Genomic DNA, 17312 nt, shown 5'->3' with positions numbered 1-17312 from the left:
GCCGGAGTGGGCCGCTGAAGTTGCCCTCACGACGCGGGTCCATGTCCCCATCTTTCACCGGCGACAATTGAACAGTGAAATGATATTTGGGGAGCGAGCTAGTGTGCTTGACACGCCGACTGTGGACTATAGCCAACGCACCTTCTCGCGTAAGCCATAGGCGTACTATACAACGACGGTGCTCCAGGATATTTTGTACTGCATCTCACACGGTTGGTGATAATAAACTGTGTGGGGTCTACTTGATTTTTCATCTTGATTTGAATTACATAATGGGGTCACAGCGGCAATGGACGGTGTTTGAATTGCTAGACCTTTTATCTGCAGTGAACATGCAACTATATGTGTGCCGTAAAATAATTGGAATTATTCAGGGTTCGTTTGGACATTTTATACATTAAATTGGTTTTCTAGCCATTTCAGGTGCACAATTCAAAATTAAACTACATGCACATGTTCCGGTGCACCAACATGGGTTGTAAAATCATATATGTCTCCATGGGTTTATGCTTATGTCCCATGCAAGAAATGGGTATGAATTTCGAACACCACGGCACCATGGCTCTCCGGCAGACATTGATGTACTTGCTTTTGTAATTCTAGTAAATCCAAAAGTTTTCCGAAATTCATGAAACTTGGCATGCTATCATGGAGCGGCATCAACATGCCGTGGTAAATTCTTTGTCCCATTTGGGGCAGGTTTGGTATAAGCTTCTCGCAAACCACAGCTTCTCACAACAAGTGTGATGGTTTCGGTAGGGAACGTTTCACCTTTCTGGACGAAACGATATCCGTGGCCTCTTCTCGATTTCAATTTTTTTCATAGTGTCAACATAGAACAACAGGAGTGTTGTGTCAATTTTTAGGATTTTTCGGGGTTCGCTTGGACATTTTTATACATTACTGAGTTTTCTATGCATTCATGTGCATAATTCAAATTTGAACTACAGGCACATGCTCTAATGCATATAAATTATTTGAAAATTCAAATATGTGTCCTTGGTTGCATGCTTAGGTCCCATGCAAGAAATGGAAATGAATGTCAAACACCCTACCACCGTCACTCGACCGCAAACATTGAGATACCTGGTTTTCAATTCTAGTAAATCCAAAGCTCGTCTGAAATTCATGAAACTTGGCATGCTATCATGGAGCGGAATCAACATGCCATGGTAAAAAAAATTCCCATTTGGGGCAGGTTTGGGGATATGCTTCTCACAAACCAGAGCTTCTCACAACAAGCCTGATGGTTTCGATAGGGAACGTTTTGAAGGAAATATGCCCTAGAGGCAATAATAAAGTTGTTATTTATATTTCCTTATATCATGATAAATGTTTATTATTCATGCTAGAATTGTATTAACCGGAAACTTAGTACATGTGTGAATATATAGACAAACTAAGTGTCACTAGTATGCCTCTACTTGACTAGCTCATTGAATCAATGATGGTTAAGTTTCCTAGCCATACACATGAGTTGTCATTTGATTAACGGGATCACATCATTAGAGAATGATGTGATTGACTTGACCCATTCCGTTAGCTTAGCATTTGATCGTTTAGTATATTGCTATTGCTTTCTTCATGACTTATACATGTTCCTATGACTATGAGATTATGCAACTCCCAAATACCGGAGGAACACTTTGTGTGCTACCAAACGTCACAACGTAACTGGGTGATTATAAAGGTGCTCCACAGGTGTCTCCGAAGGTACTTGTTGGGTTGGCATAGATCGAGATTAGGATTTGTCACTCCGATTATCGGAGAGGTATCTCTGGGCCCTATCGGTAATGCACGTCATTATAAGCCTTGCAAGCAATGCAACTAATGAGTTACTTGCGGGATGATGTATTATGGAACGAGTAAAGAGACTTGCCAGTAACGAGATTGAACTAGGTATTGAGATACCGATGATCGAATCTCGGGCAAGTAACATACCGATGACAAAGGGAACAACGTATGTTGTTATGCGGTTTGACCGATAAAGATCTTCGTAGAATATGTAGGATACAATAAGAGCATCTAGGTTCCGCTATTGGTTATTGACCGGAAACGAGTCTCGGTCATGTCTACATAGTTCTCGAACCCGTAGGGTCCGCACGCTTAACGTTCGGTGATGATCGATAATATGAGTTTATGCGTTTTGATGTACCGAAGGTAGTTCGGAGTCCCGGATATGATCACGGACATGACGAGGAGTCTCGAAATGGTCGAGACATAAAGATTGATATATTGGAAGCCTATATTTAGACATCGGAATAGTTCCGGGTGAAATCGGGATTTTACCGGAGTGCCGGGGGGGTTACCGGAACCCCCCGAGGGTTAATGGGCCTTGTTGGGCCCTAGTGGAGAGAGAGAGGGGCCGGCTAGGGCAGGCCGCGCCCCCCCCCCTTGAGTCCGAATAGGACAAGGAAGGCGGGGCGGCGCCCCCCTTGCCTTCCCCCTCTCCCACTCCTTCCTTCCCCCTCCTAGTGGAACTAGGAAAGGGGAGTCCTACTCCCACTAGGAGGAGGACTCCTCCTCTTGGCGCGCCCTGCTAGGGCCGGCCGGCCTCCCCCTTGCTCCTTTATATACGGGGGCAGGGGGCACCCCAAGACACACAAGTTGATCAGTTGATCTTTTAGCCGTGTGCGGTGCCCCCCTCCACCATAATCCACCTCGATCATATCGTAGCGGTGCTTAGGCGAAGCCCTGCGTCGGTAGCATCATCATCACCGTCATCATGCCGTCGTGCTGACGGTACTCTCCCTCGAAGCTCTGCTGGATCGGAGTTCGTGGGACGTCACCGAGCTGAACGTGTGCTGAACTCGGAGATGTCGTGCGTTCGGTACTTGGATCGGTCAGATCATGAAGACGTACGACTACATCAACCGCGTTCTCATAACGCTTCCACTTACGGTCTATGAGGGACGTGGACGACACTCTCCCCTCTCGTTGCTATGCATCACCATGATCTTGCGTGTGCGTAGGAATTTTTTTGAAATTACTATGTTCCCCAATAGTGGTATCAGAGCCAGGTTTATGCGTAGATGTTATATGCACGAGTAGAACACAAGTGAGTTGTGGGTGATACAAGTCATACTGCTTACCAGGATGTCATACTTTGATTCGGCGGTATTGTTGGATGAAGCGGCCCGGACTGACATTACGCGTACGCTTACGCGAGACTGGTTCTACCGATGTGCTTTGCACACAGGTGGCTGGCGGGTGTTAGTTTCTCCATCTTTAGTTGAATCGAGTGTGGCTACGCCCGGTCCTTGTGAATTTTAAAACAACACATACTTGACGAAGTATCATTGTGGTTTTGATGCATAGGTAAGAATGGTTCTTGCTCAGCCCATAGCAGCCACGTAAAACTTGAAACAACAACGTAGAGGACGTCTAACTTGTTTTTGCAGGGCATGCTGTGATGTGATATGGTCAAGACATGATGCTAAATTTTATTGTATGAGAAGATCATGTTTTGTAACCGAGTTATCGGCAACTGGCAGGAGCCATATGGTTGTCGCTTTATTGTATGAAATGCAATCGCCATGTAATTGCTTTACTTTATTACTAAGCGGTAGCGATAGTCGTAGAAGCAATAGTTGGCGAGATGACAACGATGCTACGATGGAGATCAAGGGTGTCGCGCCGGTGACGATGGTGATCATGACGGTGCTTTGGAGATGGAGATCAAAGGCACAAGATGATGACGGCCATATCATATCACTTATATTGATTGAATGTGATGTTTATCTTTTATGCATCTTATTTTGCTTAGATCAACGATAGCATTATAAGATGATCTCTCACTAAATTTCAAGGTATAAGTGTTCTCCCTGAGTACGCACCGTTGCGAAAGTTCGTCATGCCGAGACACCACGTGATGATCGGGTGTGATAAGCTCTACGTTCACATACAACGGGTGCAAGCCAGTTTTGCTCACGCAGAATACTCGGGTTAAACTTGACGAGCCTAGCATATGCAGATATGGCCTCGGAACACTGAGACCGAAAGGTCGAGCGTGAATCATATAGTAGATATGATCAACATAGTGATGTTCACCATTGAAAACTACTCCATCTCACGTGATGATCGGACATGGTTTAGTTGATATGGATCATGTGATCACTTAGATGATTAGAGGGATGTCTGTCTAAGTGGGAGTTCTTAAGCAATATGATCAATTGAACTTTAATTTATCATGAACTTAGTACCTGATAGTATTTTGCATGTCTATGTTGTTGTAGATAGATGGCCCATGTTGTTGTTCCATTGAATTTTAATGCGTTCCTTGAGAAAGCAAAGTTGAAAGATGATGGTAGCAATTACACAGACTGGGTCCGTAACTTGAGGATTGTCCTCATTACTGCACAGAAGAATTACCTCCGGGAAGCACCGCTAGGTGCCAAACCCGCTACAGGAGCAACGCCAGATGTTATGAACGGCTGGCAGAGCAAAGCTGATGACTACTCGATAGTTCAGTGTGCCATGCTTTACGGCTTAGAACCGGGACTTCAACGACGTTTTGAACGTCATGGAGCATATGAGATGTTCCAGGAGTTGAAGTTAATATTTCAAGCAAATGCCCGGATTGAGAGATATGAAGTCTCCAATAAGTTCTACAGCTGCAAGATGGAGGAGAATAGTTCTGTCAGTGAGCATATACTCAAAATGTCTGGGTATAACAATCACTTGATTCAACTGGGAGTTAATCTTCCGGATGATAGTGTCATTGACAGAATTCTTCAATCACTGCCACCAAGCTACAAGAGCTTCGTGATGAACTATAATATGCAAGGCATGGATAAGACAATTCCCGAGCTCTTCGCGATGCTAAAGGCTGCGAAGGTAGAAATCAAGAAGGAGCATCAAGTGTTGATGGTCAACAAGACCACCAGTTTCAAGAAAAAGGGTAAAGGGAAGAAGGGGAACTTCAAGAAGAACGGCAAGCAAGTTGCTACTCAAGTGAAGAAGCCCAAGTCTGGACCTAAGCCTGAGACTGAGTGCTTCTACTGCAAAGGGACTGGTCACTGGAAGCGGAACTGCCCCAAGTATTTGGCGGATAAGAAGGATGGAAAGGTGAACAAAGGTATATGTGATATACATGTTATTGATGTGTACCTTACTAATGCTCGCAGTAGCACCTGTGTATTTGATTCTGGTTCTGTTGCTAATATTTGCTACTTGAAACAGGGACTACGGATTAAGCGAAGATTGGCTAATGACGAGGTGACCATGCGCGTGGGAAATGGTTCCAAAGTCGATGTGATCGCGGTCGGCACGCTACCTCTACATCTACCTTTGGGATTAGTTTTAGACCTGAATAATTGTTATTTGGTGCCAGCATTGAGCATGAACATTATATCTGGATCTTGTTTGATGTGAGACGGTTATTCATTTAAATCTAAGAATAATGGTTGTTCTATTTATATGAGTACTATCTTTTATGGCCATGCACCCTTGAAGAGTGGTCTATTTTTGATGAATGTCGTTAGTAGTGATACACATATTCATAATATTGAAGCTAAAAGATTCAGAGTTGATAATGATAGTGCAACTTATTTGTGGCACTGCCGTTTAGGTCATATTGGTGTAAAGTGCATGAAGAAACTCCATTCTGATGTACTTTTGGAATCACTTGATTACGAATCACTTGGTACTTGCGAACCATGCCTTATGGGCAAGATGACTAAAATGCCGTTCTCCGGAACTATGGAGCGAGCAACAGATTTTTTGGAAATCATACATACAGATGTATCTGGTCCGATGAATGTTAAGGCTCGCGGCGGGTATCGTTATTTTCTCACCTTCACAGATGATTTGAGCAGATATGGGTATATCTACTTAATGAAACATAAGTCTAAAACATTTGAAAAGTTCAAAAAAATTCAGAGTGAAGTAGAAAATCATCATAACAAGAAAATAAAGTTTTTACGATCTGATCGTGGAGGAGAATATTTGAGTTACGAGTTTGGTCTTCATTTGAAACAATGCGGAATAGTTTCGCAACTCACGCCACCCGGAACACCACAGCGTAATGGTGTATCCGAACGTCGTAATCGTACTTTAGTAGATATGGTGCGATCTACGTCTCTTACTGATTTACCGCTATCGTTTTGGGGTTATGCTTTAGAGACGGCTGCATTCACGTTAAATAGGGCACCATCTAAATCCGTTGAGACGACGCCTTATGAACTGTGGTTTGGCAAGAAACCAAAGTTGTCGTTTCTTAAAGTTTGGGGCTGCGATGCTTATGTGAAAAAGCTTCAACCTGATAAGCTCGAACCCAAATCGGAGAAATGTGTCTTCATAGGATACCCAAAGGAGACTTTTGGGTATACCTTCTATCACAGATCCGAAAGCAAGACATTCGTTGCTAAGAATGGATCCTTTCTAGAGAAGGAGTTTCTCTCGAAAGAAGTGAGTGGGAGGAAAGTAGAACTTGATGAGGTAACTGTACCTGCTCCCTTATTGGAAAGTAGTTCATCACAGAAATATGTTCCTGTGACTCCTACACCAATTAGTGAGGAAGCTAATGATGATGATCATGTAACTTCAGATCAAGTTACTGCTGAACCTCGTAGGTCAACCAGAGTAAGATCCGCACCAGAGTGGTACGGTAATCCTATTCTAGAGGTCATGTTACTTGACCATGACGAACCTACGAACTATGAGGAAGCGATGATGAGCCCAGATTCTGCAAAATGGCTTGAGGCCATGAAATCTGAGATGGGATCCATGTATGAGAACAAAGTGTGGACTTTGGTTGACTTTCTCGATGATCGGCAAGCCATCGAGAATAAATGGATCTTCAAGAAGAAGATTGACGCTGACGATAATTTTACTGTCTACAAAGCTCGACTTGTTGCGAAAGGTTTTCGACAAGTTCAAGGAGTTGACTACGATGAAACTTTCTCACTCGTAGCGATGCTTAAGTCCGTTCGAATCATATTAGCAATTGCCTCATTTTATGATTATGAAATTTGGCAAATGGATGTAAAGGCTGCATTCCTGAATGGATTTCTGGAAGAAGAGTTGTATATGATGCAACCTGAAGGTTTTATCGATCCAAAGGATGCTAACAAAGTGTGCAAGCTCCAGCGATCCATCTATGGACTGGTGCAAGCATCTCGGAGTTGGAATAAACGTTTTGATAGTGTGATCAAAGCATATGGTTTTATACAGACTTTTGGAGAAGCCTGTATTTACAAGAAAGTGAGTGGGAGCTCTGTAGCATTTCTAATATTATATGTGGATGACATATTGTTGATTGGAAATGATATAGAATTTCTGGATAGCATAAAAGGATACTTGAATAAGAGTTTTTCAATGAAAGACCTCGATGAAGCTGCTTATATATCAGGCATCAAGATCTATAGAGATAGATCAAGATGCTTAATTGGACTTTCACAAAGCACATACCTTGATAAAGTTTTGAAGAAGTTCAAAATGGATCAAGCAAAGAAAGGGTTCTTGCCTGTGTTACAAGTTGTGAAGTTGAGTCAGACTCAATGCCCGACCACTGAAGAAGATAGAGAGAAAATGAAAGATGTTCCCTATGCTTCAACCATAGGATCTATCATGTATGCAATGCTGTGTACCAGACCTGATGTGTGCCTTGCTATTAGCTTAGCAGGGAGGTGCGAAAGTAATCCAGGAGTGGATCACTGGATAGCGGTCAAGAACATCCTGAAATACCTGAAAAGGACTAAGGATATGTTTCTCGTTTATGGAGGTGACAAAGAGCTCGTCGTAAATGGTTATGTTGATGCAAGCTTTGACACTGATCCGGATGACTCTAAGTCACAAATCGGATACGTATTTATATTGAACGGTGGAGCTGTCAGTTGGTGCAGTTCTAAGCAAAGCGTCGTGGCGGGATCTACGTGTGAAGCGGAGTACATAGCTGCTTCGGAAGCAGCAAATGAAGGAGTTTGGATGAAGGAGTTCATATCCGATCTAGGTGTCATACCAAGAAACCAGGTCCAATGAAAATCTTTTGTGACAATACTGGTGCAATTGCCTTGGCAAAGGAATCCAGATTTCACAAGAGAACCAAGCACATCAAGAGATGCTTCAATTCCATCTGCGACCAAGTCAAGGAGGGAAACATAGAGATTTGCAAGATACATACGGATCTGAATGTTGCAGACTCGTTGACTAAGCCTCTCTCACGAGCAAAACATGATCAGCACCAAGACTCCATGGGTGTTAGAATCATTACTATATAATCTAGATTATTGACTCTAGTGCAAGTGGGAGACTGAAGGAAATATGCCCTAGAGGAAATAATAAAGTTGTTATTTATATTTCCTTATATCATGATAAATGTTTATTATTCATGCTAGAATTATATTAACCAGAAACTTAGTACATGTGTGAATATATAGACAAACTAAGTGTCACTAGTATGCCTCTACTTGACTAGCTCGTTGAATCAATGATGGTTAAGTTTCCTAGCCATAGACATGAGTTGTCATTTGATTAACGGGATCACATCATTAGAGAATGATGTGATTGACTTGACCCATTCTGTTAGCTTAGCATTTGATCGTTTAGTATATTGCTATTGCTTTCTTCATGACTTATACATGTTCCTATGACTATGAGATTATGCAACTCCCAAATACCGGAGGAACACTTTGTGTGCTACCAAACGTCACAACGTAACTGGGTGATTAGAAAGGTGCTCTACAGGTGTCTCCGAAGGTACTTGTTGGGTTGGCATAGATCGAGATTAGGATTTGTCACTCCGATTGTCGGAGAGGTATCTCTGGGCCCTCTCGGTAATGCACATCATTATAAGCCTTGCAAGCAATGCAACTAATGATTTAGTTGCGGGATGATGTATTACGGAACGAGTAAAGAGACTTGCTGGTAACGAGATTGAACTAGGTATTGAGATACCGACGATCGAATCTCGGGCAAGTAACATACCGATGATGAAGGGAACAACGTATGTTGTTATGCGGTTTGACCGATAAAGATCTTCGTAGAATATGTAGGAGCTAATATGAGCATCCAGGTTCTGCTATTGGTTATTGACCGGAAACGAGTCTCGGTCATGTCTACATAGTTCTCGAACCCGTAGGGTCCGCACGCTTAACGTTCGGTGATGATCGGTAATATGAGTTTATGTGTTTTGATGTACCGAAGGTAGTTTGGAGTCCCGGATATGATCACGGACATGACGAGGAGTCTCATAATGGTGGAGACATAAAGATTGATATATTGGAAGCCTATATTTAGACATCGGAATAGTTCCGGGTGAAATCGGGATTTTACCGGAGTGCCGGGGGGGGGCTACCGGAACCACCCGGGGGTTAATGGGCCTTGTTGGGCCCTCGTGGAGAGAGAGAGGGGCCAGTCAGGGCAGGCTGCGCACCCCCTCCCCTTGAGTCCGAATAGGACAAGGAAGGGGGCGCCCCCTTGCCTTCCCCCTCTCCCACTCCTTCCTTCCCCCTCCTAGTGGGACTAGGAAAGGGGAGTCCTACCCCCACTAGGAGGAGGACTCCTCCTCTTGGCGCGCCCTGCTAGGGCCGGCCGGCCTCCCCCCTTGCTCCTTTATATACGGGGGCAGGGGGCACCCCAAGACACACAAGTTGACCAGTTGATCGTTTAGCCGTGTGCGGTGCCCCCTCCACCATAATCCACCTCGGTCATATCGTAGGGGTGCTTAGGCGAAGCCCTGTGTCGGTAGCATCATCATCACCGTCATCATGCCGTCGTGCTGACGGAACTCTCCCTCGAAGCTCTGCTGGATCGGGGTTCGTGGGACGTCACCGAGCTGAACATGTGCTGAACTCAGAGGTGTCGTGCGTTTGGTACTTGGATCGGTCGGATCGTGAAGACGTACGACTACACCAACCGCGTTGTCATAACGCTTCCGCTTACGGTCTACGAGGGTACATGGATGACACTCTCCCCTCTTGTTGCTATGCATCACCATGATCTTGCGTGTGCGTAGGATTTTTTTTTTGAAATTACTACGTTCCCCAACACGTTTCACCTTTCTGGACAAAACGATATCCATTGCCTCTTCTCGATTTCAATTTTTTCCTAGTGTCAACAAAGAACAACAGGAGTGTTGTGTCAATTTTTGGGATTTTTCGGGGTTCGCTTGGATATTTTTATACATTAACTGAGTTTTCTATGCATTCATGTGCATAATTCAAATATGAACTACAGGCACAAGCTCTAATGCATATAAATTTGTTTAAAATTCAAATATGTGTCCTTGGTTGCATGCTTAGGTCCCATGCAAGAAATGGGAATGAATGTCAAACGCCCTGCAACCGTCACTCGGTCGCAAACATTGAGATGCCTGGTTTTTAAATTCCATTAAATCCAAAGCTATTCTGAAATTCATGAAACTTGGCATGCTATCATGGAGCGGTATCAACATGTCGCGGTAAATTTTTTGTCCCATTTGGGGCAGGTTTGGGGATAAGCTTCTCACAAACCAGAGCTTCTCACAACAAGCCTGATGGTTTCGGTAGGGAACGTCCCACCTTTGGGGACGAAACGATATCCATTGCCTCTTATTGCTTTCAAAACACTTCTCGTGTCAACATAGAACAACAGGAGTGTTGTGTAAATTTTTGGGATTTTTCGGCGTTCGTTTGGACATTTTTATGCATTAATTGAGTTTTCAATGCATTTATGCGCATAATTCAAATTTAAACTACAGGGACATGCTCTAATGCATATAAATTGGTTGAAAATTCAAATCTGTGTCCTTGGTTGCATGCTTAGGTCCCATGCAAGAAATGGGAATGAATGTCGAACACCATGCCACCGTCACTCGGCCGCAAACATTGAGATACCTGATTTTTAAATTCTAGTAAATCCAAAACTCGTCTGAAATTCATGAAACTTGGCATGCTATCATGGAGCGGCATCAACATGCCGTGGTAAAAATTTTGTCCCATTTGGAGCAGGTTTGGGTATATGCTTCTCACAAACCAGAGCTTCTCACAACAAGCATGATGGTTTCGGTATGGAACGTCCCACCTTTGGGGACGAAATGATATCCATTGCCTCTTATTGCTTTCAAAAAATTTCTCGTGTCAACATAGAACAACAGGAGTGTTGTGTAAATTGTTGGGATTTTTCGGGGTTCGTTTGGACATTTTTATGCATTAATTGAGTTTTCAATGCATTTATGTGCATAATTCAAATTTGAACTACATGCACATGCTCTAATGCATATAAATTGGTTAAAAATTCAAATATGTGTCCTTGGTTGCATGCTTATGTCCCATGCAAGAAATAGGAATCAATGTCAAACACCCTGCCATCGTCACTCCGCCGCAAACATTGAGATACCTGGTTTTTAAATTCTAGTAAATCCAAAACTCGTCTGAAATTCATGAAACTTGGCATGCTATCATGGAGTGGCATCAACATGTCATGGTAAATTTTTTATCCCATTTGGGGCAGGCTTGGGTATATGCTTCTCACAAACCAGAGCTTCTCACAACAAGCATCATGGTTTCAGTAGGGAACGTCCCACCTTTGGGGACAAAACGATATCCATTGCCTCTTATTGCTTTCAAAAAATTTCTCGTGTCAACATAGAACAACGGGAGTGTTGTGTCAATTTTTAGGATTTTTTCGGGTTCGTTTGGACATTTTTAGGCATTAATTGAGTTTTCAATGCATTTATGTGCATAATTCAAATTTGAACTACATGCACATGCTCCAGTGCATATAAATTGGTTGAAAAATCAAATCGTTGTCTTTGGGTGCATGCTTAGGTCCCATGCAAGAAATGGGAATGAAACTTGGCATGCTATCATGGAATGGCACCCCACAAAACGTTGAGATACTTTGTTTTTAAATTCTAGTAAATTCAAAAGTCATCTGAAATTCATGAAACTTGGCATGCTATCATGGAATGGCACCCGACATGCTGTGGTATTTTTCATGTCCATTTTGAGAGAAGGCCGAATAACAGCCAACAAAGGCATTTTGAAACAAATAGCTGCCACTCTAGCGTCGCAAACGTTTGTTTAATTCAAATCGTGTGCGTTATGTTAACCATTCACGTGACGCCACGTGTCTTCATTTTAATGGCTATAGGAGGTGCCGTACGGACAGCTGCTTGACTAAACGGGAGGCGTGCCAGCAGTCCGGTGCGCAGGCTGACCGAGAGACGTGCAAGCTGTCCTCCAATGCGCAGGCTCACCGGGAAGCGTGCGGGCTATACGCTGCGCAAGCTCACTGGGAAGCAAGCCCTTTGACTCCCATGGCCGCCCGCCTTCCTCTCCATGCGGCCGAGCTACTGCTTAATACGGGCGGCCTTACTGTTCGCCTCCCATTCCCCTCCCTCTCGCCGACCTCCAGCAACACCATGGTGCAGAAGGATCATCTGCCACTAGTCTTCAAGTTTGGTGAAGTCGACTCTGAGCCGGAGGAGATAGAAAATAAGGAGGAATGGGGCCTCATGGACATGGCCCAGAACGAGCTGGCCACGGCGGTTCCAGCCCCCACTCTCGTCCCAGCTCCCATCCCCGCGCCCGCGCCAACGACCATCCCTGTAGCATTGACGGGCTGGTGGCCAAGCACTATCGCAGAGCTGGAAGTCGTGGGCGTCAGCGAGGTCTCCGCGGACCCGCGCGAGCTCGTGTACATGCCACCGCCAGTGCCTGTGCCCGTGCCCATGTGCGCCCCTCCACCCACCGCGCCACCAGTCCCCGTGCGTTTGGCTGCACCCGCCGCGCCCGTGCCCGTGCGCGCGCCCCCCTCAGCGGCATGGGACGCCGCTGTCGACCGCTACCTCTCAGCGTTGTCAGCTGCCGTCCTCCCGCGCCCCTCCCGTCGATCGCTCGATGACATGATGTTTGATTTACAAGTGAGGAACATTATGTGCTGCATTGAAGACTTCAACAATGGCGTCCCTCCCGTCGATCGCGCGACGACATGATGTTTGATTTACAAGTGAAGAACATTATGTGCTGCATTGAAGACTTCAACAACGGCATCCCGGAGGACGACAACGACAACGACGATGCGGCACACCGCCTCCGCCGCCGCCGGAAATGGTTGTTTTTCTTGGGTTTAATAATATATCTTGATCATTTGAATATAAATTCGCAGTATGACTGAATGAAAGATATGGTTTGAGCGAACTTGCGTTTTTCTCTCTTAATGTACAGACTTATCAAATGATTTTATTTTGAAAAAAATGCCAATGGTTTTTAAATATAAAACACTCATCGCAAACGTTTCAGTTAGAACACCCGTATGCAAACCGACAGCTTCCTCAGGAAGCCAAGGGAAAATGTGCCAAGCAGGATTTGTGCAGCTCTTGATCGCAAACATTTTAGATAGAACACCCGTATGCAAAGTGAGAGCAGGATTTGTGCATCTCTTCAACGCAAAAGATTCTTTTGGATGACCCGTGTGCAACAACTTACAAACAATTTGGTAAGATTTGCATCTGTCATATTGGGTATGTTGCCATTTGTCAAACTGGAAAGATTGACATTTGTTGATCTAGTAACATTGCCATTTGTCAACCTTGTAACACTGCGATTTGTCAAAATATGAAGCTAAAAATCACTAGCAGTATCTAATTTTTGCAACTAAAATTCAGTAATTAAGCATAGATTTCATTCATAGATTAAGTAGTTGTTCTTTATACAAACAGTTCAACTTGACCACGTACTGAAATAGCTAGTTCTACTTTATATACTAGCTAATTTTAAGTACGTAACATCTATAGTCAGATGAACTGAACAAAATAGCCCCTAAATACTACTACTACGGAGGGGTGTTGTACCACTTCCGGCAGCCTCTCCTCTGTCGAGCATGCTCAGTAAGAGGCAGAGGAGGAGGAGCCTATTGACGAGCTGGACAACTGCAATGCGGTGCCTACCGCTGCTACACCTTCAGCGATGCTCACCTCGAACGCCCTCTGCCGCTCCAAACGACCCCTCTCGAAGCAGTGGTTCTCCTTGTAGATCTCCTAATTCCTCGCCTCTGAGGCGGCATGTGCCGCGGCCACGGCGGCGGTAAGGATCTTTGCATGCTCGACGTGGCACTCCTCCTCCTCCCGCAGGAACTTGGTGTACCGCGCAAGGTCGTTGACGCACGTGCGGGCATCCACCTCCGCCTCCCGTCTTCGGGCGGCGGTGGCGAAGAGGGTGATGACCACGACGGTGGACGGTTGGCTGGTGGCTAGGGCGGCCGACGATGGGTGGCGGCCGCGACCACCACTTCCCGCCTTCGGGGCGCGGTGGCGGAGCAGGTGATGGCCACGGTGGCCGCAATGGGGTGGCGGCCACGACGGCCACCTCCCGCCTTCGGGACGCGGCGGCGGAGCGGGCGATGGCCCTGGCTTTTGATGGTGGTGTGGCAGCAACGGCGGCCGGCAGCAGCTGCCGACAGGCAGCGGCGATGGAGCGTGTGATGGGTGTTCCACGCACACCCAACAGGGACGCCACGCGCACTACACTACGCCGGGGACTGCGCCGCTGCCCGGTGTAGCCTCCCAACTGGAGCTGTCTGCTACCTCTTGAGCACTGCGTTGGTTTTTCCCTTGAAGAGGAAAGGGTGATGCAGTAAAGTAGCGTAAGTATTTCCCTCAGTTTTTGAGAACCAAGGTATCAATCCAGTAGGAGGCTACGCTCGAGTCCCACGCACCTACACAAAACAAATAAGAACCTCGCAACCAACGCAATAAAGGGGTTGTCAATCCCTTCACGGTCACTTACGAGAGTGAGATCTGATAGATATGATAAGATAATATTTTTGGTATTTTTAAGATAAAGAGAAATAAAGATGCAAAGTAAAATAAAAGGCAATAGAAATAGCTAAGTGCTGGCAGATTAATATGATGGAGAATAGACCCGGGGGCCATAGGTTTCACTAGTGGCTTCTCTCAAGAGGATAAGTATTACGGTGGGTGAACAAATTATTGTCGAGCAATTGATAGAATTGAGCATAGTTATGAGAATATCTAGGTATGATCATGTATATAGGCATCACGTCCGTGACAAGTAGACCGACTCCTGCCTGCATCTACTACTATTACTCCACACATCGACCACTATCCAGCATGCATCTAGAGTATTAAGTTCATAAGAACAGAGTAATGCTTTAAGTATGATGACATGATGTAGAGGGATAAACTCATGCAATGTGATATAAACCCCATCTTGTTATCCTCGATGGCAACAATACAATACGTGCCTTGCTGCCCCTGCTGTCACTAGGAAAGGACACCGCAAGATTGAACCCAAAGCTAAGCACTTCTCCCATTGCAAGAAAGATCAATCTAGTAGGCCAAACCAAACTGATAATTCAAAGAGACTTGCAAAGATGACCAATCATACATAAAAGAATTCAGAGAAGCTTCAAATATTGTTCATAGATAATCTTGATCATAAACCCACAATTCATCGGTCCCGACAAACACACCGCAAAACAAGATTACATTGAATAGATCTCCAAGAGAATCGAGGAGAACTTTGTATTGAGATCCAAAGAGAGAGAAGAAGCCATCTAGCTAATAACTATGGATCCGAAGGTCTGAGGTAAACTACTCACACATCATCGGAGAGGCTATGGTGTTGATGTAGAAGCCCTCCGTGATCAATGCCCCCTCCGGCAGGACGCCGGAAAAGGCCCCAAGATGGGATCTCACTAGTACAGAAGGGTGCGGCGGTGGAACTAGGTTTTCGTGGATGCCTCTGATGGTTTGGGGGTATGTAGGTATATATAGGAGGAAGAAGTACGTCGGTGGAGCAACATGGGCCCCACGAGGGTGGAGGGCGCACCTGGGGGGTAGGCGTGCCCCCTGCCTCGTGCTCTCCACGTTGATTTCTTGACGTGGACTCCAAGTCCTCTGGATCACGTTTGTTCCGAAAATCACGTTCCCGAAGGTTTCATTCCGTTTGGACTCCCTTTGATATTCTTTTTCTGCGAAACACTGAAATAGGCAAAAACAGCAATTTGGGCTGGGCCTCCGGTTAATAGGTTAGTCCCAAAAATAATATAAAAGTGTATAATTAAGCCCATTAAACATCCAAAACAGAATATATAATAGCATGGAACAATAAAAAATTATAGATACGTTGGAGACGTATCAAGCATCCCCAAGCTTAATTCCTGCTCGTCCTCGAGTAGGTAAATGATAAAAATAGAATTTTTGATGTGGAATGCTTCTTGGCATACTTCTTAATGTAATCCTTTTTATTGTGGCATGAATATTTAGGTCCGAAAGATTCAAGATAAAAGTTTAATGTTGACATAAAAACAATAATACTTCAAACATGCTAACCAAGCAATTATGTCTTATCAAAATAACATAGCCAAAGAAAGCTTATCCCTACAAAATCATATAGTTAGGCTATGTTTCAATATTGTCACACAAACGTTCTCATCATGCATAACCCCGATGACAGGCTGAGAAATTGGTTCATACTTTTAACGCGCTTCAACCTTTTCAACTCTTACGCAATACATGAGTGCAAGCCATGGATATATCACTATGGGTGGAGTAAAGTATAATGGTGGGGGTTATGAGAGAAGACAAAAAGGTAGAAAGTCTCACATCGACGTGGCTAATCAATAGGCTATGGAGATGCCCATCAATTGATGTCAATGAGAGGAGTAGGGATTGCCATGCAACGAATGCACTAGAGCTATAAATATGTGAAAGCTCAACAAAAGAAACTAAGTGGGTGTGCATCCAACTTGCTTGCTCACGAAGACCTAGGGCATTTTGAGGAAGCCCATCATTGGAATATACAAGCCAAGTTCTATAATGAAAATTCCCACTAGTATATGAAAGTGACAACATAGGAGACTCTCTATCATAAAAATCATGGTGCTACTTTGAAGCACAAGTGTGGAAAAGGATAGTAGCATTGTCCCTTCTCTCTTTTTCTCTCATTTATATTTTTTTTGTTTGGGCCTTCTCTTTTTTTTCTTTGGCCTCTTTTTTTTAATCCAGAATCTCATCCCGACTTGTGGGGGAATCATAGTCTCCATCATCCTTTCCTGACATGGGACAATGCTCTAATAATGATGATCATCACACTTTTATTACTTACAACTCAACAATTACAACTCATACTTAGAACAAGATATGACTCTATGTGAATGCCTCTGGCGGTGTACCGGGATATGCAATGAATCAAGAGTGACATGTATGAAAAAATTATGAATAGTGGCTTTGCCACAAAATACGATGTCAACTACATGATCATGCAAAGCAATATGACAATGATGAAACGTGTCATGATAAACGGAACGGTGGAAAGTTGCATGGCAATATATCCCGGAATGGCTATGGAAATGCCATAATAGGTAGG

Source organism: Triticum aestivum, chromosome 5D, assembly GCF_018294505.1.
Source record: "Triticum aestivum cultivar Chinese Spring chromosome 5D, IWGSC CS RefSeq v2.1, whole genome shotgun sequence".
In the NCBI taxonomy this organism is placed as follows: Eukaryota; Viridiplantae; Streptophyta; class Magnoliopsida; order Poales; family Poaceae; genus Triticum; species Triticum aestivum.
The sequence above is the reverse complement of the archived record's forward strand: the minus strand, read 5'-3'. Positions refer to the sequence as shown.